At 44.1% G+C, this 22,559-nt stretch overlaps 1 protein-coding gene and 1 long non-coding RNA gene across 2 annotated transcripts in view; one reads left to right on the top strand and one right to left on the bottom strand.

Moving 5' to 3' along the window:
* Positions 1-19,998, bottom strand: part of LOC138267390 (uncharacterized) — a 69,578-nt gene extending 49,580 nt beyond the window's left edge. Inside the window, exon 1 of the long non-coding RNA XR_011199789.1 lies at positions 19,866-19,998. This is a non-coding gene — a long non-coding RNA (uncharacterized lncRNA). The remainder of the gene's footprint in view (positions 1-19,865) is intronic.
* LOC138267388 (beta-1,4-galactosyltransferase 1-like) overlaps positions 1-22,559 on the top strand; it is a 167,564-nt gene that overhangs the window by 82,995 nt on the left and 62,010 nt on the right. The window lies entirely within an intron of this gene.

Raw genomic sequence — 22,559 nt, forward strand, 5'->3', positions numbered from 1 at the left:
ATTGCAGCAGTGCACGCTTCCCTTACACGCATAGAAGAGGTGCAGCACCGTGGCTGAAGTGCAAGGTTTCCCTCACTTGTGGGTTATGTGCAGCAGAGATTGCAGCAGTGCTCGCTTCCCTTACATGCATAGAAGAGGTGCAGCACAGTGGATGAAGTGCAAGGTTTCCCTCACTTACGTGTTCAGTGCAGCAGAGATTGCAGCAGTGCACGCTTCCCTTACACGCATAGAAGAGGTGCAGCACAGTGGCTGAAGTGCAAGGTTTCCCTCACGTGTTCAGTGCAGCAGAGATTGCAGCAGTCAGACTTCCTTTACACGCATAGAAGAGGTGCAGCACGGTGGCTGAAGTGAAAGGTTTCCCTCACTTGTGTGTTCAGTGCAGCACAGATTGCAGCAGTGCACGCTTCCCTTACACGCATAGAAGAGGTGCAGCACAGTGGCTGAAGTGCAAGGTTTCCCTCATTTACGTGTTCAGTGCAGCACAGATTGCAGCAGTGCACGCTTCCCTTACACGCATAGAAGAGGTGCAGCACAGTGGCTGAAGTGCAAGGTTTCCCTCACTTACGTGTTCAGTGCAGCACAGATTGCAGCAGTGCACGCTTCCCTTACACGCATAGAAGAGGTGCAGCACGGTGGCTGAAGTGCAAGGTTTCCCTCACTTACGTGTTCAGTGCAGCACAGATTGCAGCAGTGCTCGCTTCCCTTACACGCATAGAAGAGGTGCAGCACCGTGGCTGAAGTGCAAGGTTTCCCTCACTTGTGGGTTATGTGCAGCAGAGATTGCAGCAGTGCTCGCTTCCCTTACATGCATAGAAGAGGTGCAGCACAGTGGATGAAGTGCAAGGTTTCCCTCACTTACGTGTTCAGTGCAGCAGAGATTGCAGCAGTGCACGCTTCCCTTACACGCATAGAAGAGGTGCAGCACAGTGGCTGAAGTGCAAGGTTTCCCTCACGTGTTCAGTGCAGCAGAGATTGCAGCAGTCAGACTTCCTTTACACGCATAGAAGAGGTGCAGCACGGTGGCTGAAGTGAAAGGTTTCCCTCACTTGTGTGTTACGTGCAGCAGAGATTGTAGCAGTGCACGCTTCCCTTACACGCTTAGAAGAGGTGCAGCACAGTGGCTGAAGTGAAAGGTTTCCCTCACTTGTGTGTTACGTGCAGCAGAGATTGCAGCAGTGCACGCTTCCCTTACACGCATAGAAGAGGTGCAGCACGGTGGCTGAAGTGAAAGGTTTCCCTCACTTGTGTGTTACGTGCAGCAGAGATTGCAGCAGTGCACGCTTCCCTTACACGCATAGAAGAGGTGCAGCACGGTGGCTGAAGTGCAAGGTTTCCCTCATTTACGTGTTCAGTGCAGCACAGATTGCAGCAGTGCACGCTTCCCTTACACGCATAGAAGAGGTGCAGCACAGTGGCTGAAGTGCAAGGTTTCCCTCACTTACGTGTTCAGTGCAGCACAGATTGCAGCAGTGCACGCTTCCCTTACACGCATAGAAGAGGTGCAGCACGGTGGCTGAAGTGCAAGGTTTCCCTCACTTACGTGTTCAGTGCAGCACAGATTGCAGCAGTGCTCGCTTCCCTTACACGCATAGAAGAGGTGCAGCACCGTGGCTGAAGTGCAAGGTTTCCCTCACTTGTGGGTTATGTGCAGCAGAGATTGCAGCAGTGCTCGCTTCCCTTACATGCATAGAAGAGGTGCAGCACAGTGGATGAAGTGCAAGGTTTCCCTCACTTACGTGTTCAGTGCAGCAGAGATTGCAGCAGTGCACGCTTCCCTTACACGCATAGAAGAGGTGCAGCACAGTGGCTGAAGTGCAAGGTTTCCCTCACGTGTTCAGTGCAGCAGAGATTGCAGCAGTCAGACTTCCTTTACACGCATAGAAGAGGTGCAGCACGGTGGCTGAAGTGAAAGGTTTCCCTCACTTGTGTGTTACGTGCAGCAGAGATTGTAGCAGTGCACGCTTCCCTTACACGCTTAGAAGAGGTGCAGCACAGTGGCTGAAGTGAAAGGTTTCCCTCACTTGTGTGTTACGTGCAGCAGAGATTGCAGCAGTGCACGCTTCCCTTACACGCATAGAAGAGGTGCAGCACGGTGGCTGAAGTGAAAGGTTTCCCTCACTTGTGTGTTACGTGCAGCAGAGATTGCAGCAGTGCACGCTTCCCTTACACGCATAGAAGAGGTGCAGCACGGTGGCTGAAGTGAAAGGTTTCCCTCACTTGTGTGTTACGTGCAGCAGAGATTGCAGCAGTGCACGGTTCCCTTACACGCATAGAAGAACTTTAATATCAACCACAAACGAGCATTGGTCAAGAAAACTTTGGAAACTTTTGAAACAGTTAGTCTGGCAACTCCAACCCGAGTTGAGTGACCAATTCCAAGAGGGCAGAGGTCTAGGAGGCCAATAAGCATACTTTGGACAGTTACCTAGCCACCAGAATGCCTTTGAAGCAAAATCCAACCTTTACAGGACAACTACCGTAGGCAACAATGGAGTGGTCCTGATGCTGTGGGATGCAGGCCAAGGATGCTCCTGATGCTGTGCAATTTATGGGGGGCTCAATTCTTTGTGAGTCCTCTGTCCAAGAGTGAAGTGAGGGGATTTTTGTCATGGATCTTGGGGTTCCACAAAGTCCTCTTTCCACTGGTAGAAGGGCTGCTGTGGCAAACCTTTGGCTTTTGTAATACAGAGGTCAGGCTGCAAATCTTTAGTGGGGGCTAGTGCCCCTTGCTTGTGATGAATCCGGGCATAGAGAATGCCTATGGATCCAACAGACATAGTTGCAACTTTTGGCTTATCTCTGATAAGTACCTTAAAATGCCCGGAGTCCGGTAGTGGTAAAACTTCTGCGTTGGCTACCAACTTGGTGATTTGGGCTCTTCCAGCTCTAATGCTCTTGGTGCTGTTCCGGGGGCCAGCCAACTGACTCTTGGAGTCACTGCTTTGATCTGGGACCTGGAATTAACTTATCCCCCAAGTCAGATACTCCAGACAGGGTCCAAACTCTACTATCCCAAAGTGCAGCAGTTGTAGTTATTCTGACATTGCAGCCACTCTTTCTGCAGTTCTAATGGCTATAAGATGGTATTCCTTTCACCCTCTCTCCAGATCCATGGTGTACTAAAGTCTAGGATGCCAAGGGAGCCATTATTATCTCAGGAAAGTGCCCAGAGGGGACAATGCAGTGACTAGCTAGTGGGTCCCTCCTCTTGGGTGATGAAGTTCCTGTCTGGCGTGGCGTCTGGCTATTCCAAAGTGCAACATTCTTGCCCCTTCCAAGATGGCACAACTCTTCCTTGGGCGTCTGAAGCATGGATGCCCACCTCAGAGGTGTGGCTACCCAAGGGCTAAACGCCACGAGAAAGCCTGTTCTGAAGGTGGGGTTCTCTCTTTGTCTACCCCAGTTTACAGGAACAAAAGGCAGCCTGGTTGGGAGTGATATCACCATTTGGTCTTCAAAGGCAGCTTCCCTTTTGACGCGCTCCTCTTGGGCTCACACCCTGAGTGGCCATCCTGGGGGGAGAAGGTCTCACCTCACTCTGTCGCAACTGCCTTTGTTCCTCAGCCTGGGAGTCATTCACACATTTCCCCTGGTGGTCAGAACCTTTGTGAGGCCACTGGACTAGCTGGGACAGAGAGTGGCAACTTTCGCAAAGTTGCTCAACTTTAAAAGTAACACAAATGCCGACTTGACCATCACTTAATGCCACAATTAATTTGATACTTTACATGACCTAATTAGGTAGTCCATTCAGGAGTTACCCGGGCTGAGGTGCCAGACAGTAGAACCATTGGCTTGAACAGGGTACCTAACATTATCCACAGCAAAACAACAATTTGGAAGTGTTGCTGTTAAAACATATAAAAAATACATGTCTTACTTAACAAAATACAGCTCCCTGCCATAGGGCTGTATAGGCTTCCTTAGGGGAGACCTATATATTGTTAAGGGATATTGTGGCTTTGTCAGTGGTAATAGCAAGGTCGAACTGGCAGCGTGACACTGCCTTCCCAGTTTGCAGTGGCAAGCTGGAGGCCATGTTTTCACTTTGTCCCACAGAGGGTGGCACAACCAGTGCTGCAACCCCATGGGGACACTGTTCCTTGCATACCCAGGGTACCCTGAGCACCATATACTACTGACGTATGAGTCAGTACTTACCAACTGGGGCCACCCAATTCAATAGACCTTTTGTAAAGGGACTGAACACTTTCACTGAGGTCTAGACAGTAGTCCTCAGTGCAGCAAATAGTCCAAATGTAGGCAAAAAGTGGGAGAAAAACTGCAAAAAGCCTGTTTCCTTACATGTATAACATGAGCAATCGAAGGACAGGTGTTGTGTTTGTGGCCTACTGTGATGGCGGCAAGTGTCCTGCTGGCTGGTTCTTAGGAATGTTCTCACCTGGCCATCCATATCATCTCAGAGGCCTGAGCCATCCTCAGGTCATCACAAACCCTCAGTCAACTCACAAGAGATCTTAAGCCATACCCATGGCCACTGGAATTAGGTGACAGGAGAGGCCCAAATTATGTGGCAGGGTTGAGTAAATTGTGCGGCAAGAAAATACATTTATGTGGCATAACGAGGCACATTTTCTAATAGTATGCCATTATTTCGTCATTTTTAAACTTAGGCATTGTTTGCACCTTATTATCACAATGGTAACACCCAAATAAAGCAATAAGCAATAGAAAGGTGACCAGTCCAGTTTTGCAAAGGGCTCTCCGCCACGTAGCAACACATGTTGGTGCATTTTTTGTAAGTTTTGAACAAGAAACATTTGTTTTGTTGTTTAAAATCCAGATGATGGATTATGTGGCAAATGCGGAATATCTATAATTATGCACAAACTGCAGCAGCCGCACAATCGCATAATTCCAGTGGCGCTGGCCATACCTCAGACAACCAAAAATAAGTCTGCAGTCACTCTCTGAGGCTCTGTGCCAGTCACACTCGCCTGGCTCTTCAGGAACCAACATGTGCCCATCAGAAACCCTCAGCTGGTACTCGGGTGCCCCATTGATTTTTCAGACATCCTGAACTGATGGTCAGACCCACTCTCTATACATTCGGTTATTTAGACCCTCTTCTGGACCTCCGCCTTTCCAGAGGTACTCTCAACCCGCCCTGGAGCCACTATATGTCCCCCTCTGTCGGCCCTCGGAGTACCCCAAAACACCACTGTCCTCTGAGAGACACTTAACCCTCAGAGAGTAAGTATTACTAGTATTAATCAGTTCAGCCTACCACTGTCATTGCATGCCCCGCCCTCATGCGCAGGCCCTTCCCCAGCGGGGGTGGGCCCACAGTCTGCAGAACTCTGCTATGCAGATAGAAACAGTGAGCCTGTGTAGAAAAAACAATTCAAACTTGTGATATGTTCCTGAAATGGTGTTAGGAAATTAGGAATTGGTGCACAAGCTGTGGTTGGTGCATTTTCTAAAGCTGATAAAGTGTAACAAAGTTCTGATGTGATCATAGGGTTACTCCTTGCGTACTGACCCATGAGATACAAGGAAAGATGTCTGACGTCCACAGGGTAGTCAACCCATCTCACAGATGGGTGCTAAATTTAGAGGTTGAAAAATGGAACTCGCCTAAGTCATTTCAAATGTAGTTGTTTCCATTGCATAAGAAAAATGAACACAGTGGATTCTAAATGTAATGAACACTGATGTGCATCCAAGAGCCATTCATTACAATAGCTGTTCCTGGTTACGATGTTGAAGCCTTTTAGATTTAGGAACAATAGCCAAAGACCAACCATCCCTTTGAGTATAAGAAAAGATGTTTTATTTATGTGCACGGAGACCACTGGCTTGAGAATCCAAGTAGTCCAAATTAAGGAAGTCATGCGTGATCTTTTATTTCTGCAAACCACCAGGCATGTTCATGCATCTCATTAATTCTCAACATTAACATGTGAACATTGCAGAAAGTATTACCGTTAATTCTTTATAGCGCACCAAATAAAGTAAGGTAAAATACAGAAAGGAAATTACAGAACACAGCCTCCGTGTCTCATATTGCAAGGTGAACCTTCCATGTAACGTAGACAGCACACACACAGGATAGTACATTTAATCATGCATGTTGCCTTAGCTAGCATGCAATGATATTTCATGAGAGCTGTCCTGATAGCAAGACTTGCATCTTAATTCGTTCCGAGCAAACAGAAAAGGACAATAAAAAAAGTTCACTTAGGTCATGAGCTGTTCAAGAAACATGCCTTGTTATCATTGAGTATTACAGGGCTTAGGGGGCCCAAAATTAACTTGAGGTAAAATGCGATTCTATAACGAGTTGAACGAAAGCCTCTGTGAAGTTATGTGGCTGACGTTTTAGCCCAGAAAATCTGCACCCACAGAATTTGGTAGCAACCCCTAGCTAGTAGCTGATTGGGAAAAGTCATGCCAAATTTCATAGGTTTGATTTGTTTACTTCAAAGCTTTGACAAAGCCAGTAGGCCTGGCATACATATTGTGAGATTCAAGTGTTAAATGCAAAGAGCTTTTAAGGATAGATTGTTTTTACAGTGTTCTAAAAGCATAGTTTTTTTTTAAATGAAATCTCACAGAGTACTGAAGCAAGCAAGGGTTTTTGTGTTGCCTACGTGGCTTCACAAAAGATTTGCACTGTGAGAATCCTTGTTAAGCCCTGTTAGGAGCAATATTATTTTGCTTTGCCAACTGTAATTTGTATCCTTTGGCAATTTCATAATTGCGTGCCTAGTGGTTGTGTTCCGGGAAAGCTTGTTCTTGGTACAGAACGTGTGAGGTGGCTATGGTGACACGTAGGCTGTACTCTTGGTAGGTGTGCCATGGAATGTTATAGGTCTGCTCTGTTTAGTATGAAAGTTATTACAAAGGCAGTAGGCCTGGCTTATTTCTTATGAAAAGCTTGTGGTAAAGCCAATAGACCTCTAACAGTGGATCGTTATATTACAGGCAGTGGAAAGGTGTTTGATTACATGCAGTCACACAGATTACCATAGGATGTAAGGGCTTTGGTGTTAGTCGCCCACATTGACAAATGGTAGGAGTAGAATTTCACTATCATTTTTCTTGTTGGGTCCTGTTGCGAGGGGTTGTGTACTGCTTTGTCAACTGTAATTTTGTGCATCTTTGTAATTGCATAAATGTAATGTCCGTTTATGCGCACTTCAGTAGGCCTGTGTTGTATATACTGTTATGCTGTTGGTAAAGCATAGGGGCCTTGTTGATTCACTTGTACAAGTTTGGTCTGATCCATAGGTGTGATCTGTTCATAATGAAAAGTTATGACAAAGCAAGTAGACCTTTTTTTACTTATAGTGAAAAGAACGTGTTAAAGCAATAGGATTTTCAGGGTGGATTGATGTTACACTGTGCTAAAGCCTGTAAGTAGGCATTTTGTTGCAGAGAATCTCACAGATTACTGTAGTAGGCGAGGGTGTGGTGCTGGTGAGAGACCTGTTAGCATTAGGACAGAGGACTTGCACTATGGTAATCTTTCTCAGTGTCTTTTAGTAAGGAATTTACTTGGTTTTACAACTGTATATTGTACATATTGTTGTTTTTATTATTGTATATTGAACTGTTGCCCTGTGGGGAGGATTATGGCCAACACAGTAAAAAACACACATAAAATCATTAAATGATAGATGTCCTTTGTGTCAGCTCTGTTCTGCCATTGGTCTGTCTAAGTGTCATTTACTCTCTGCGTTCGTCCATGACAGCTACTTCGTGGAGTAATACTTCTGGCCACATCACTCATAGGCTCCTTTGCCCTGTGAATGATTGCATTTTCTGATCACATATGCACAACCACCTGAATAGGAGTGCACTGCAGTGTCGGGGCTTGTTGATCAGTCCTTTAGAATTCAGTTTTCTCCTTTTATAGTGGTCATTCATTTCCTTTCTTCTCTTTCAGTTTAATGTTTTGAGAGGACACCACAGCCCTCCTGGCAGTGTAAATGGGTTGCTTGTCTGCCTCTCATTTCATTTGTAGTGTACCGCATCTCAGGTGGCTACTTCCACCAAACCAATTGGAATGCTGTTGTCTATAGTGTATCACTGTTTGACCATTTCGAGCTGTCCATCACGTTGGTTCCAGATGAAGTGGCAATGCTGGAACTTTAAAACAACAATGGACTGTTAACAATACCGCTGCATGATCAACACCCGCTTCTGTAGTTAGTTTTGTTATTGCAAGCTATGTTTAGATATCAGCATGTTTTCTTTTTTCCCTACTTGTCGTCTTTTAATTTAACTTGCATATGTTGTTGAGTTTGTGTGTGTTTTATTGCGGGTTTCTCACAGGTGTATGCAGGAATGAGTCAGTAGCTTGATGAATCGATGCATGAGTGCATGTCTGACTTATTGAACGCCTAAACCAGTCCGTGGCACAAAAGGCACTTTTATTCATAACCCAAATCTGTTGGCATTACTAGTGCTTGTTAAAAATTACACAGATTGAAAAGTTTTTAAAAAAACTTTGGGAAGATGAGAACAAAAAACCTTCGGAACTCCATGCACACCTATCAGTAGAAATTACTCCCAATAAACAAAACACACATTGCAGGCAGAGACCCAAGAGGAGAGACAGTTGCCTTTGTAAATAACCACTGAGACTCTCTGGCCTTCTGCAACAGCCTCAGGTAATCACACAAGCCTGTGCATTATACATTTCAGCCTCAAACATCCGATTCCAGAGAAATAGCCGCCGCCTTGACAAAACTCATTAGCCGAAGGCGAGCATCGTTTTTTCTGTGTGACAAAACGAGTTTCACATGAGGATTGCTTGTGGATTTTTAAAGCTCAATTAAAAACTTGCAAAACCTGGTTTTAGTAGTCTCACCGTCAGGAAGAATTACTATGATTACTACCTCTAAATTATACACGCATCAAACAGCCCTTTTTAATAACCTACAACAACTTTTTTAACTACAGAGAGGCAGTGGGTAATCTGGACAATTTGTTTCTCCCATGCTTTCAACAATTCGTGCAATAGCACAAAAGAGTAGAAACAGAGGGATTAAGCAATCTCTAGTCTTATTTTTCTTAGCTTTTTTCAGTTTTCAAGTAGTGCAGAATTTGGTCCTAGGGGATTTCAGAGTTACATACATAGTTCAATTTATAAAAGGAAAGCGTCTAGAAAATAACACATACTTCTATGTGTGCGTAGGAGCTTATGTATAAGAGTTTGAGATGACCGTGTAAATCGATGAGTACAAAAGATTAACTGTGAGAGAAAGACCTAAAATCTAGTACATCAGTGCACTATTAAACATGTAGAATAAAACTATAATCAATTGAAGATATAGTCATGCGAATGGCCATGATATCGGTTATCTGGGGCATATTCGCATTGGATGTAACAGGATCAGATCCTAATGTTCTCTTAAAATCCACAGATGTTTGTGGAAGTAATGTGCTTAGAGAATGTATTTGAAGATGGATAAAGATGATGCCAATCTAATTTCAAGAGAAAGGTCTTTTATGGATCTGATTCTCATGTTATTTTGAATTTCGTTTAATTGTATTGAAATTCATACATACATATGTTCAATGTCACACATTGGTAACAACGGACAAGCCCATTGACTAATGAAAAGATTACGCAAATGAAGATGCACAACGGAACGTTTTGGTGTGTCCCAAAATCAATCACCTCTTTTCCCAAGATTGCCCCTTCCCAGAAGGTCACTTTGAAATACTTTATGAAATTACCCTTTGTGAAAATGTAAATTCCAGGGAGATGATTTCAGAGCCTGATCCTCATATCTAGAAGCCTTTTTGGGCTTGAAGTTAGTTTTGGTGGACTAATCGGTTCGCTATGGGAATGTCACATCTTAAAATCCCAGTATGGCTAGTGGGCACTATTGAGAGGGCTATCTGTAAATATACTCTTTCTATTGTTAGAGCCAAATGATGCCTTGGGTGAGCTGCACTGTACAAAATACTACCAAAGTGCCCCCAACTTAAAGTCCTGAAGAAAAATGTAAAACTACCCAAATATTAAGACTGTATACATTTTGTTATATTTGCATAAAAACTAAATTTCCAGTCAATGTATGTTGCAAAAGCAAACTTAGAGACGTCTGCATATATAGGTGATTTTGGGATGACTAGAGTGAAAAATATCTTACAAAGTGGTGAAAATTATCTCACTTAAGGCAAAGTATAATTGCACATTGAAGTTAAAGGGAAGAATGTTGTTTCCTTTACAAAAGGCAAAAATTAGAAATGTGCCAAAGACGTAAAACGTTGCACTCCTCTACAAGTTATAGGTAATATGCTTATATTTTTATGGTGCCAACGCTCTTTAACAAACTGCAGAATATTGACTATCTCAGATAACCACTTGGCTCATTTCTCTGCATTGAGGCTTTTGAACGCTGCGTCTCTCCAGAGGCCTAGTGATATCGTTTGTTTACCAAGTTGTGTATACACTATATATAGTGCAAATCATTCAGAGACCGGGGCGAGTAAATGCTATTACAATATTTTATACTGGAGTTCGCTACTACTGTTTTGGTGAGTATCTAGTGCAAAGAGATGGTACAATGACTGTCGGTACTCGAGGCACAAAAAAAAAAAAAAAAACTATATTTTTGGGCCTTTCTATTTTTTTTTTTTTTTGCAATTTTAAATCCCCACCAGATTGTGTCATCTTACCACACTTTTTGCAATCTTGGGCTGTGAGAGTGTGCTTGTGGAAGTGATAGTGAAAATAGTTATCACTGACTAGTCTGGAGTATGACACTTTATGGTACCATGAACGACAGTGCAGTGATGTTCTCCAGAATCTTCTCAGGAGCCCATGTAAAAATAACTGGTGCCAACGGCAAGAGAAAAGATCCAAATTAAAGACATCAATATGGCCTGAAACTGGGTATGAGACCCAGGAAAGTTTAAAGGTACTGCTGGCCTACTATTCCAGGAAAGGCAGGAACCAGGCATTTTTTAACTTGAAAAGGAGGTGAGCTCTCGGCTCCAAATAACATACATCAATGACACTGCTGGAGGGTGCGGGCGAGACTTGCGTAATTCGCTTTTGCGTAGTTATGTGAAACTTCTGGAAAATTAAGCAACATGCAAATCCTTCATTTAGTGCTATATTTCAGCATGAAATGCATCCTTGCACCAGTTTCTGAAGCAAGGACATGTTTCACGCAAAAAAGGCTTGAAAAACACAATTGCCATGGACAGCCACTGGCGTTCTAGTTGTTGGCACTGTTTCCATGCGATTAATCTGCAGCGAACAAATGCATAATTATGCAACATGGTGTAATTTCAGGAATTTTGTAATGCAAAAAAATCACAATATTGCGTACATTAAGAGAGCATAATTTAAATTTTGCCATGGCTTCATAAAGCACATAACTTCTGGAGCCACCCGAGACAACTCCTTCAGGTGGCTGCGATGCCGTCCGAGCAGGGTGGTAATGAAACCTCTCCAGTGTAGTAGAGTTAAGTCTCTGATTTGAAACTTTGCAAAGACTGTCACGGTTTCGGGCGGGTCTGATCAGGACTCTGGTTGGGACATCCCTTGAGGTCACTGAATATCCCAAAGAGGTAGAGTACTGGGGCAGAAGAGCAGCTAAAGGCATACACAGAAAGGACAGCTATAGACAGGCAGAGGAAACGGGAACGTAAAAGCAGAGCAACCCTTGTGTGAACAAACAGGAAACAGATTACTAATGGACAAACACGCTGGGGTTGTACACAGAGTGAGGCGCAGAACATCCCACAGTGACAGGGAATGGCAATGCCTCTGTGCAGTTTGCTCTTACAGATAGTCACCTTGCCAGCCCCTTAGAAAGGAGGCAGCAGTAGTGATTCTGTCTCTGGACCCTAGAGCACAGACAAGGAAAGTACTTACATACACAAGACACGCTCTTGTGGGTCCAGCTGGAAACACAGTGGCGATTCCTGAGAAAACAGCAATAGCACACTGTCACTGTTAGGCACGAAAGACAACGTATAACACTGGACAAGGATCGGGGCTGGAATTGCCTCCTGGAAACCAGGAGCCAACCCCAGTACAAAGGAGGACACTTATACACTGGTGAAGACAGATAGAACACTGACCAGACACAAATACCGAGAGGAAACGGAAACCGAAGGAACAAACTAAGGCAGAGGCAGGAACTGGGAACAGGTTCAGGCTGTAGCAAAGGCAGGACTAGGACTTGAAAACAGGGTGCAAACATCTGTCTGGAACAAACAGACAGGACTGGGAAACAGAGCAGGCTCTGGCTGGAACAAGCAAGGACAGGGCTGGAATACAGGGAGAAGGAATAAGCAGTAAACAGGACTGGGAAACAGATCAGGTTCAGGCTGAAACCAGGCAGGAGCAGGACTGGGAAACAGGGAGCAGGCTCTGGAAGAAACAAACGGGTACAAGGCTAAGAGCTAGGAAGAAGACTCTGGCTGGAACAATCAGGAGCAGGGCAGAGAAACAGGGAACTGGTTCAAGCTGGAACAGCACAGGAACAAGACTGGAACACCATCCAATAAAGGGGCTGTAACACAAAGGAATCGAACTCCAATGCACGACGAGGGATCTTGAGGAAATGGCTGCTTATAAGTAGTTCCAAGCTGCAAAAAAACCCAGGTGGAATCACATGACTGGGCTGCACAGGAGAGGTCTCAGGTGTGTGTAGTTTCAGACACTCGCAAGTCCTGGAGGAGAGGATCTGGTGAAAAGGAGCAACTGGACTTCTCCCATAGAAAACAATGGGAAACAGAATCCAGGCTTTCCTGACTACCAGGCTGTGCATTATGGGATTTGCAGTCCCAGGAAGCAAATGTAATACCACAAAAGCATAACATGGCAAAAAGAGAAACAAACTGGAGTCAGCAAGGGACTCTAGATATGTGTTCAAGGTGATTCCCAGGCTTCCGACAGTCCCCTTACAGCGCCCCCTAGAAATGGGACGACAGAGTCGTAACAAAGACTTGCAATATTTGTGTACTTCATGTAAACTTAACACATAAAAAAACATACAGATTTCTTATACTAAATTTATGATTTGCATGGGTTTTATTTCCAGCAGAAACCTACTTTTGCCATATTTCACCCACATTTAACTCTGGTATGAAGTTGGATACGTTTCGTGGATGTAGGAGAAGTTGAGCAGCGTCAAACCTGCCTCAAGAAGGGACAATAAGCTGGATCTAATTAAAAATAGGTGCACACAGGCCTTCACATGAGCCACCTATGGTCTTCCAATGACAGCAGGGCACACGCGTGATTTAACCCTTACTCACAAGTTTAGCGCAGAGAAACTCAAACCAATCTGCCTGAAACTCCTAGATCTCCACAAAGCTAAATTGAATGAAACACAAAGTAGCAGATTCAATCCATACCAACATACAGGAACAACTCGGAACTGAAAATCAGAAGCTGTGTACACCTTTAGGGCACCTCCACCCAGAACAAGTTAGCACCTAAAAGTATGAAACAAGGAAATAAACAATTAAATAAATGGTCAGTGATGCTGCCAGTCAAACGGATAATGCTGCATCTCCGAATGTCAGTGTCATGAATCCAAGTGTAAATTCTCATACAAGATATTTAGAAGACAATACATATAAGAAATTTGGAGAGACAATGAAGCCTCGTCAAGACTTCCAACCATTTGTCATGAAATGATTTACTAAGAAGCCCTAAAAACACTCTGTGTCCAGCACCACAACTGTGAGAACCTGCTACAACTTTTTGAATAGGTAATTGCAAAGATCTGGGTCTCATCCCAAACAGTGCTTAGTTTCACCGTCCAAAACGATCTACCTTGTCTTAACAAATTTGACACTTTCCTGCCTCTGGGTGGATTTTGAGAGCATCCCCAAACTAGCCTCCAAGATCCAAGTGTCTAACACTTCTAGGGGTCCTTGTCCAACATATTGAATGAAACAAGCCCTACGCTTGTGGTCTTTGACACTAAAACCCTGATTAACTGTTCACTTGCTGCAGGCTCTGCTCTGTGCTAATTGAAGCATGCAAAAGGTTTAGGCTTCTTAAAAAAATAACACTGCAGATGTTTAATTCAATATCAAACTTAAGATATCCCTGGAAAAATCCTTGAAGGAGTAGAAATAAGCAATTGCAAGGTACCCTACCTATGAATATGTAGATGTATATAGTGTTCTTAGTACTTCATTTTGCTGTATTTGGATTTTCCTACTCATGAACATCTGTTTATATTTGTAGGATCTATTTATCTGTAGTAATGAAGTTGTCACATTTTATGTATTGTGAATTTTCATATGTTTTATTGTTGGTTTGAACTAAAGCAAACAATTGATTGACTTAATTGCATGAGTATTCAGCACAGAACCAGGGTAAAGTGACCCTCAATCAGGGTTTGAATCTAGAGAGAATGGACAGCCCTGGTCGATATTAGACTAGTGTCGTACGCGTCACAGGATGAAGGCAAGCAATCAGCCATGATTCTTTGAACTTTCTGCAGCAAACAACACCGTCCATCATGATATGCTTCTGCTGAGGGTCAATAAGGGGTTTGGGATATCTGGCACTTAAAAAAAATATATTAAATATGTTAATTTGTTTGTACTTGGACTTTGTTGAATGGGTTCTGAGGAGTGTTTCTGCTCTTCAGTGGTGTTCCTCAGGGCTCTGCCTTCGCCTCTTGTTTAACACCTTGTCACTTCTACGTATCAGTTTCCAGATACACATTGATGACATGCCACTCTACCTGGATATCCACCTGTGAACACAACCAAGGACCACCATGTCTGCATACAACACCGGATGAGCGAAGGCTTGCTTTCCTTTCCTGAAACAGTGCCAACATGGAATTCCTCACCCACTGAATACCACCTCTCCATCATGCTGACGGCCTTCAAGTTTAGCACTGCCCCTCCACCCACCACCAAAGCAACAAAAAAAAACATATTGGGGGATCTTCTTTAACTCTTTCTTCCATTTTGCCCCCCGCCCTCCCACCTCCCCTGATCAATGTTGTCCTCAAAGGGGTAAATTCGCAACTGCCCTTCCTAAATCCTTCACAAAATTAAATTGACAATAGGCCTCATTCTGGGATGAATTGACAATAGCAATGTGATCTACGTTAGCTTGCCAAAGATATTAACCTACAGGCACCAGAGTGTATAAAATCAAGCTGCCAAGATGTACTCACGCTCCAGTAAATTTGACCATGCAGTGCTGGCTTTGGAAGCACCTCTCTGGCTACCAGTGGGTGCAAGGGTTAGATTTAAGCCACTTTGTTCCATAAGGTCCCAAGGACGAGGCAAACATTCTTCCTTTTTGCGAATGTAGCCCATAATTCCGTCCCCACAAGGAACCTTCGGTCATTGGCAGTGAACATTTGATTCTTTGCCAGCCATTCAATTGACCGAAACATCAAGTCAGTTTTTTTAGGTGTGATGCGTCAAACTTTGAAAGGCCCTGGACTCCAAAGCCAAACCTAACCATTAAGAAAATTCCTCAAAATGTAGCTCTTTAAGAAAGCTTTTGATTAAGCCAACATCAGAGTCTGTGATCGAAGAATGTTCATTATGCTACCTATCACACCCGACTAGAACAGATTCTTGTCACTAATGTACAGTGTGGGTATTTAAATGTTTTTTTCTTCAGTTGTAATGTCATTGATCCAAACTTACAGAACAATAGCATTTTATAAAACTAACTAACTAAATGCTAACACAAATTAAACAAGCATTTGCAATGCAACAGGTCTTGCATTTGCTCAAGTTAGAGCTATTAGCGTTGTAAACTCCTAACAGAACTTTTCTTGCCACACACATTAAAAGAAAAAAAACACAGCGTGATTGCGCTGAAAATGAAAACGGAAAATCCGAGCACAATCGTGCTATGTAAGCCCCAGTGCGATTGTGCTGCATGGACAATGAAAAAGCTAAAGTAGTCCGGAAACCACGCTGAAAGCATTGAGCCTTGTATGTTTTCAGTAGTTGGTCGGTGCGCTCGAGGAGGGCTAAACACCGGAAAAGGCGTCATGCCTTTTGCATGCATGCCTTTCACAAATGAAAGCAATCGGATTTTAAAAGGCAAGCCCACAAACCAATAAAAGTGACTGACGTGACATGGGCGTGGTTAGAAGCCCAAAGAGATTACAGCAGGGGACGGAGCGATTTGCGCTCAGCCCTAAAAATGCTCTCCCCTTGGCTTTTCTTCTCAGCAGGCTACGGTGCAGGAGTTTATATTACATTTTAGCCTCTCTTCAAAACAATGATGTGTATAGGTCCCCATGACAGACTAGGAGAGGATGGGTTGTTTTCCCATGTTGTCCCCCCATAACTGACATAAAGGGCTCTTGAACATAGTATGTTGATGGGTGTTGGGCTCAACGCTAACCCCTCCACGAGGAATCTCCTGTTACCCATCACTTACCTGATACAGCCCACACAATGGTTGCTAGAGTGGAGCAAAGAATGTGCCTGTGCTTGTGGTACTACAAGCAGGTTCAATCTAGGTAGGTGTCCATTGAAGGTACAACGCCGCTGTTGGTTGAGGAATGGAGCCATCCCCAAGAAGCTGAAAGGTCTGAAGCGGGTTGGTGGTGTTAAAAGATCCGGACCACCATAACTCGTAAACAAGGGAAAAGTAAGGTAGATCTTGGAACTAAACTGCACCAGCCTCAAACTGCTTTCATGACCAACCTGTGAGACATACCTACCCTTCTTGTCTAACAAATCACAGATAGTACCAAAACTAGGTCCAATGTTTCCTCTTACTTTAGACTGGAGAAGGAGGAAGGAGCAAACCACTGACAATTCTCAGATGAACGTACTTAACCTTTCCGACAGTAGCCAAAGGCTGGCTCCGAATACCCCAACCAGGATGTACACACCTGAAAAAACTTACTTCACTGAGAGAGCCATAAAATGACAATTAGCAACCTATAAAAACTCTGATTCATACACGGAAGTCACCTGAGGGAAAACTAGCCGGACCAAGCATCAATCTTGTATTTAATTTTATGGAGCTGACTGATAATACCAGAGACCAAGTCTGGCAAGGAGACCGTTTTAAGAAATCATACAAACAAAAAAAAAAACTAGATGGTTTGGGATCAGCTGTCTTCATCCATTGGTCTGTTCTACTGTTATTTTCACTTTGTTCCCGCTCAATGTGGCATTCAACATGGGGGCAGGTGCTCCACCCACATCAGCCGACTGCGCTCATGCGCTTTGCGTGACTGCATTTGTTCTGGTCATATGTGCACATCCGCCTAAAAGGAAGCGTGCCTCATTGTGAGGCTGGTGGGGCAATAATTTACTCTGTTGAATGAATTTTTCAGCCCATTGTTAGTTTTTTTTTTTTAAACTAAATTATGTGTGGTGAGATGGGTGGGGCCATCACTACCCAACCTTCTGGTGGGAACCTGGCACTCTAAGGGGCATATTCACTCTTACATGCCTTTGTAGCTTGGCCCAACACACCCACAAAGGGAATATTCAGGGACTATTCATATGCAATTAATACAAAAAGAAAGTACTGTGCCCTCTTTGCACTGTTCCTGCTAAGGAGTTGGGATTTTTCAGGGTTGAGTCACAAAGACATGTAAGAGTATGTAAAAGAGTCCTCCTGTAGTATTACTTCCCGTACTTACAAATGCTTTTGTTAATCGACCTCATACTGTGCTCACAAAAAGACATAGGGCTGGAGCTAAGATAGCTTTCGGGCTACTTTCAGCCAGTCGTCCTGACCAGGGTGTGGCATCGATCTTACGCATGGGAAAAAAAACACCTTTGTACCATGAAGGATGTTTTAATATTACGATGGAAGTGTAATGAATTACTCACTAATAGTTTCTTCTCCAAGTATGTGTAGCAATTGAGATAGTTGACAATGTTGAACTTTTGTGTGCTGACAATTAACTTTACTAGGTTACTTCCTTGAGCTGTACTCTGCGTGATTCACGTAGGCGATAACACATTTACGCACTGATTTTTTTATTTTTTATGTCAAAATGCAGAATTCTTAGTATCCACTCATAAAATGTAAAAAATTGAATGCAAGTAAAAGTATTAATTTTAAGGAACTGAGCCAGAAAGGCAGTGACTTATAAATAATTATGAATTGCTCTACTGTAACCTCACAAATCCTAAATCCATGAAAAATCTATGCTATCCATAAAAAGAGCCGTCTTCTAAATACAAGATTAACGTAGAACTCTAAAAATATTGTAACGCACAATCTGAAGTTCGCACCTCTGCTAAAGACCAGGCGAAACCTTGTGTAATGCGGTCTCTTGTGGTGCTGGTACAGTTTTTGGACAGTGGGTAGGGTCACCTCGAGTATTACCTGGGTATAGACCGAGTGGCGGTGTGTGGAGGCTGCTTTTCCATAAACACCTGGCATTGTGGGCCACCAGCCAAAGTAGGTTAAGGATGTTGAGGCCAATTTGCCAGAAGAAGCCTCCAGTCTTAGTAGGCTGAGGATGTTACGGCCAGAGGTTGAAGGTGGTCACCTGCCCAAGTAGACTGATGGAGCCAAAAACTGTAGGTGCTATAGACTACCAGCCCAGGTAGGCTAAAGATGTTACGAAGAGTGGGGGAGAAGAATTCCACTCCACCTGCGGAGTTTTGCCTACTCTGTGCTCCACCTGGAGTTCCAAAACACTCTGCAAAGTGATGCAGAGCAGAGTTTTTTTCTCATGTGGCTTGCCAACGTTAAGGTGGCGAGTGCGAGAAATCACTGTCAGCGAGTGAGATTTTTGAACGAGGCGGTCGCAGCAGGTAGTGACCCCCCATGCTGAGAGAACTGCCACTCGCGTTGAGGAAGCTGCAGCTCGAGTAGAAAATCTACTCGAGCAGCAGAAAGAAGTTAGCGCCCTCTGGCTCTGCACGTGATGCCATTCGCGCTGGTTTTACAGCACAGGAGAATCTCCTGGCACTGAAAATCAGTGCGAACAGCACGACTTACCTAAACTCCACCGTTCACAGAACTCTGCGTAGCGCAGCGGAGTTTTGTCAGCACTTTGTGTAGTTCTGTGTAGCAGAACTCCACCCAACCATAGTTACGAACCATGGTCAGAGAGGACCATCGGCCCAAGTAAGCTAAACATGTTTAGGCCACAGATGCATTGGGCCACCAGCCCAAGTAGTCCGGCATATTAAAGTAGCCGTTTGCTTTCAAAACCATGATGATTTGACGCTTGGAACCAGGCTGTACCTGGTCCATGTTTAAACCCTTCGATTCAACTGTGGCACCCAATGAAAGTGTCTCCATTCTGGGGGTGATGCAGTCCATGTAGTGCTCATATTTTTATTTAGTTATGGAAGCTAACCCTGCTAAAAGTGCAGTAGGTGATAGCAATTAAGGGGCGCTTAAAAGCAGTTTCTGTGGGGTGGCTTCCTGATAGATCTACATTTGTTTTGCTAATTACTTGCCTCTTAATCTCAGACTAGATATGCACCAAAAAGAGCTGAGTGTTTGCCCACTGGGTTGTGTTCTTTGCATGTGCCAGAAATGAGCCCTATTGTAGATAACGGAGCACATCTCTAGTGGTTGGAGGGGGGTTTCTCTGGATTGGAGTTCCGTAGAGGTTTGAGTATTTCAACTTGGCGTTAGCATGATTGTCACGTCTCTCCAGGGCGCATCAAGGTATGGAACGTGTCTCCTGACCCTCTACCTAACCAATCTTGGCTATGGAGGAGTGGTCTATTAATCTAGCTGAACTTCTTGCTGCATGATGTGGTGGTGTGCCTTTTCCTATGTGTTGGGCAAGTTGATTGTGCATGTGGTTGAAGTGCAATGATAGCTGGTTGCGTTTGTGGAGGTGTTCTTCACCTGAACCTGAGGTTGACTGGCCGGTTCTGTTCTTTGGCTGCAGGGATTAGCTGTGTTGAATAGGTTGGACAAGCCCTACCTTCTATTTTTGTTTGGTCTGGTCCCTTCCATCCGCCGTTCAACCCAGCCCGGCCCCAGTTCCAACGCTTCTGTCTTCCTGCGTTTCCTTTGTGGTTTCCAAGAGACCTGGCTTCTGGTCCTCTCGCCCTTAAATGGTGATATCTTTAGAAGATATTGCAATGCTAATAATTGTATCTGCCTTATATTGTCTCAGTTCAAGGATCCTTTGAGAAATTACATATTTAAATCATTGTGGCCAGATATCGTTAGGTCTGGAGGGCTTAACGTGCACAAAGTCCTGGATTGCATAGGTGTGTGCGGTGGCAGCGACAGTTGTTCGGTTCCTTGAAGGAACAGGGAAGAAGGAAGCAAACTATTTACTTATATGAGTCACCTGTGGGAAAAATGATCACCTTCATTAAGGTGACGACAGGTGCAACTAAAATGACAAAACCCTGGACTTACACCTGTATACCTGGGAATGATTGACTATCATTTAAGTGCTATAGTCCTGCATCAGCCTTTGACAGGTTTCCAGTTGATATTTCTGTGTTCAACAGCTCGTCTTGTGATGCTTGGTGTCAGTCGAGTGCCACCACTGCACTTGCCATGCCAATCTCCACCGTCCTCCTGTTATCACTGCACGCATCTGGGCATATAGTGCCCATAGTTTCTCACTGCAGCTTGGCAACATCTGGGCTCTGCTCCACACCATGTGGTGTAATTGGGCTTGCAAATGCACACTTCTCTGGAGCGCTTGCACACATCTGAAGCCCACCCGGAAGCCATTTCTTTGCATGATGGGTTACACACCCAACTAACCCTCACCTGGCACCAATTTGTTCTCATGAAGACTTGCACATTTCTGAGTGCACACTGGCCCGCCAGCCTTCTCTGCATTGACTAGAACGTTTACTCTCAACTCTTGCAAATTCCCTAGAGGGTTGGACAAAAAACTAAAATAACTTAAATCTAATGATGTTTTAGGGAAGGCCTCCCCACAGTTCACCGACTATTTTTGTGTATCATCTAAGAAGTACAGCTCATTAAGGAAGAGGGTACTGTAGGAAGCTTTCTTGGAATCCATGTGCTTAGACTTGGCCCTGTTTTCTTGCATACAAATGCTGTATACTGAGGCAATATCTCAAGGAAGGCTTACCCAAAATATCATACTGAGCAGACAATTGACAAGCAGGGTTGTCTTGTCACTTTCTTGTCTTGTCCTCACAGTACACCAATGACTTCCACCAAGAAGTTTGGAAAGCCTCACAAGATGTGCCATAGGTGGCTTCCAGGTACCTGCCCAATGACACATTGATGATTCCATCCTCACATGTACCTCTGTAAAGGGCTACAGGCCCAATTAACAGCCATGGAAAAATACTGCTTGGAAAAATGGGGTGAAGACAGACAAACAGAAATCTAGGACAATGGTGTTCTGGAAACTTCAAAAGCAGACCCGAACTTTTACCATCAGAGACTCGCCTCTCGAAGAGGTCTGAAGCAGCACCTTTACATACCTGTGGACAATCATAAACTACAATTCTACAGTGGGCTACACACATTCAAAAAGGCAATTGAGAAATTTGAGGCCTTGAACAATGGCACTCTTGGGCTCACCCATTTATACTGCTGCATGTTTATTGTAACACATCAATCAAGTGGTCCAAGCAAAGTGCTTATGGGACCTGGAAAAAAACATGCCAAAAAAGGAAAATTTTGGAAGTCACTGCTCATGCTACTGACTGGTTTCTCCACCATCACCATGGAGTATGACATTGGCTATAACTCTGTCAAAAAGATTAGCTAAGTATCACCAATAAAATAAGGGTTGAAAAGATTGAAATTGGCCAGAAAATGACTACTTAACAAGGAATGAAAGGAACACTTAAGTCCAACTACACACTGGTCTCGGTGAAGCAAGCTCAAGGTCCTGGCCTTGTCATGACAGCTGGTAACTCAAGTTTGACCCTCATCGCAACAGAAGAATAAACTCCACAATCTCCAAAATCTTTTGAAAACATCACCAGGACACCAAGCTCCGAGCACTGGAGGTCTCTCATCCAGAGGCAAATCTGCCATCTCTGTTGAATCGTAGCACCGACAATCCGTGGTGCTTAGTGGATCACTCCCACGTAGAATCCCGCTCAAGAAACATCTAACTTCTGCTGTAGAGAGCACCTCTGGACTCAATGAGGAACCACCTCTTTTCTTGGGGACTTTCTCAGACTACGATATGATCAGACGTAACTGGGTCAAGCTATCTCTTACCAAGGTACAGCTAGAGACTGATGACGAGATCATATTCTACCTACTCGGTGACATCTGAGGTCACAACAGGACCAATGGGTTGTTTCCTGATCACAAATTGGGCCATGAAAGGAAAGACTTAAGAAAATAAGCCGCAGGGCGGTGTGGTTAGCTGTAGTAAAACCCTTAATGAAAGTGACTCACCGTGGACTTTCATGAACCTCTGCTCATTTTAGTGGTGTTCTGCTTCTTTTTTTTTTTTTTCCCACTTTTGCTGAAAGTACCTATCCATAAATTTCAACTTCAGTTGTGATGCAATGTGGGAAGTGTTTTGGTGCCATGCGTCGGCGACCAGAGAGGTACTTGCATCTGAGCTTAGCTTAGCTTAGCTTTGTGGTGGAGGAGGGATGTAGACCTGTGCAGGTGTAGAGTTGTAATGGCTGGTGGCACTGATTAGCTAAGC

The sequence above is a fragment of the Pleurodeles waltl genome, chromosome 12 (genome assembly GCF_031143425.1).
Source record: "Pleurodeles waltl isolate 20211129_DDA chromosome 12, aPleWal1.hap1.20221129, whole genome shotgun sequence".
NCBI lineage: Eukaryota > Metazoa > Chordata > Amphibia > Caudata > Salamandridae > Pleurodeles > Pleurodeles waltl.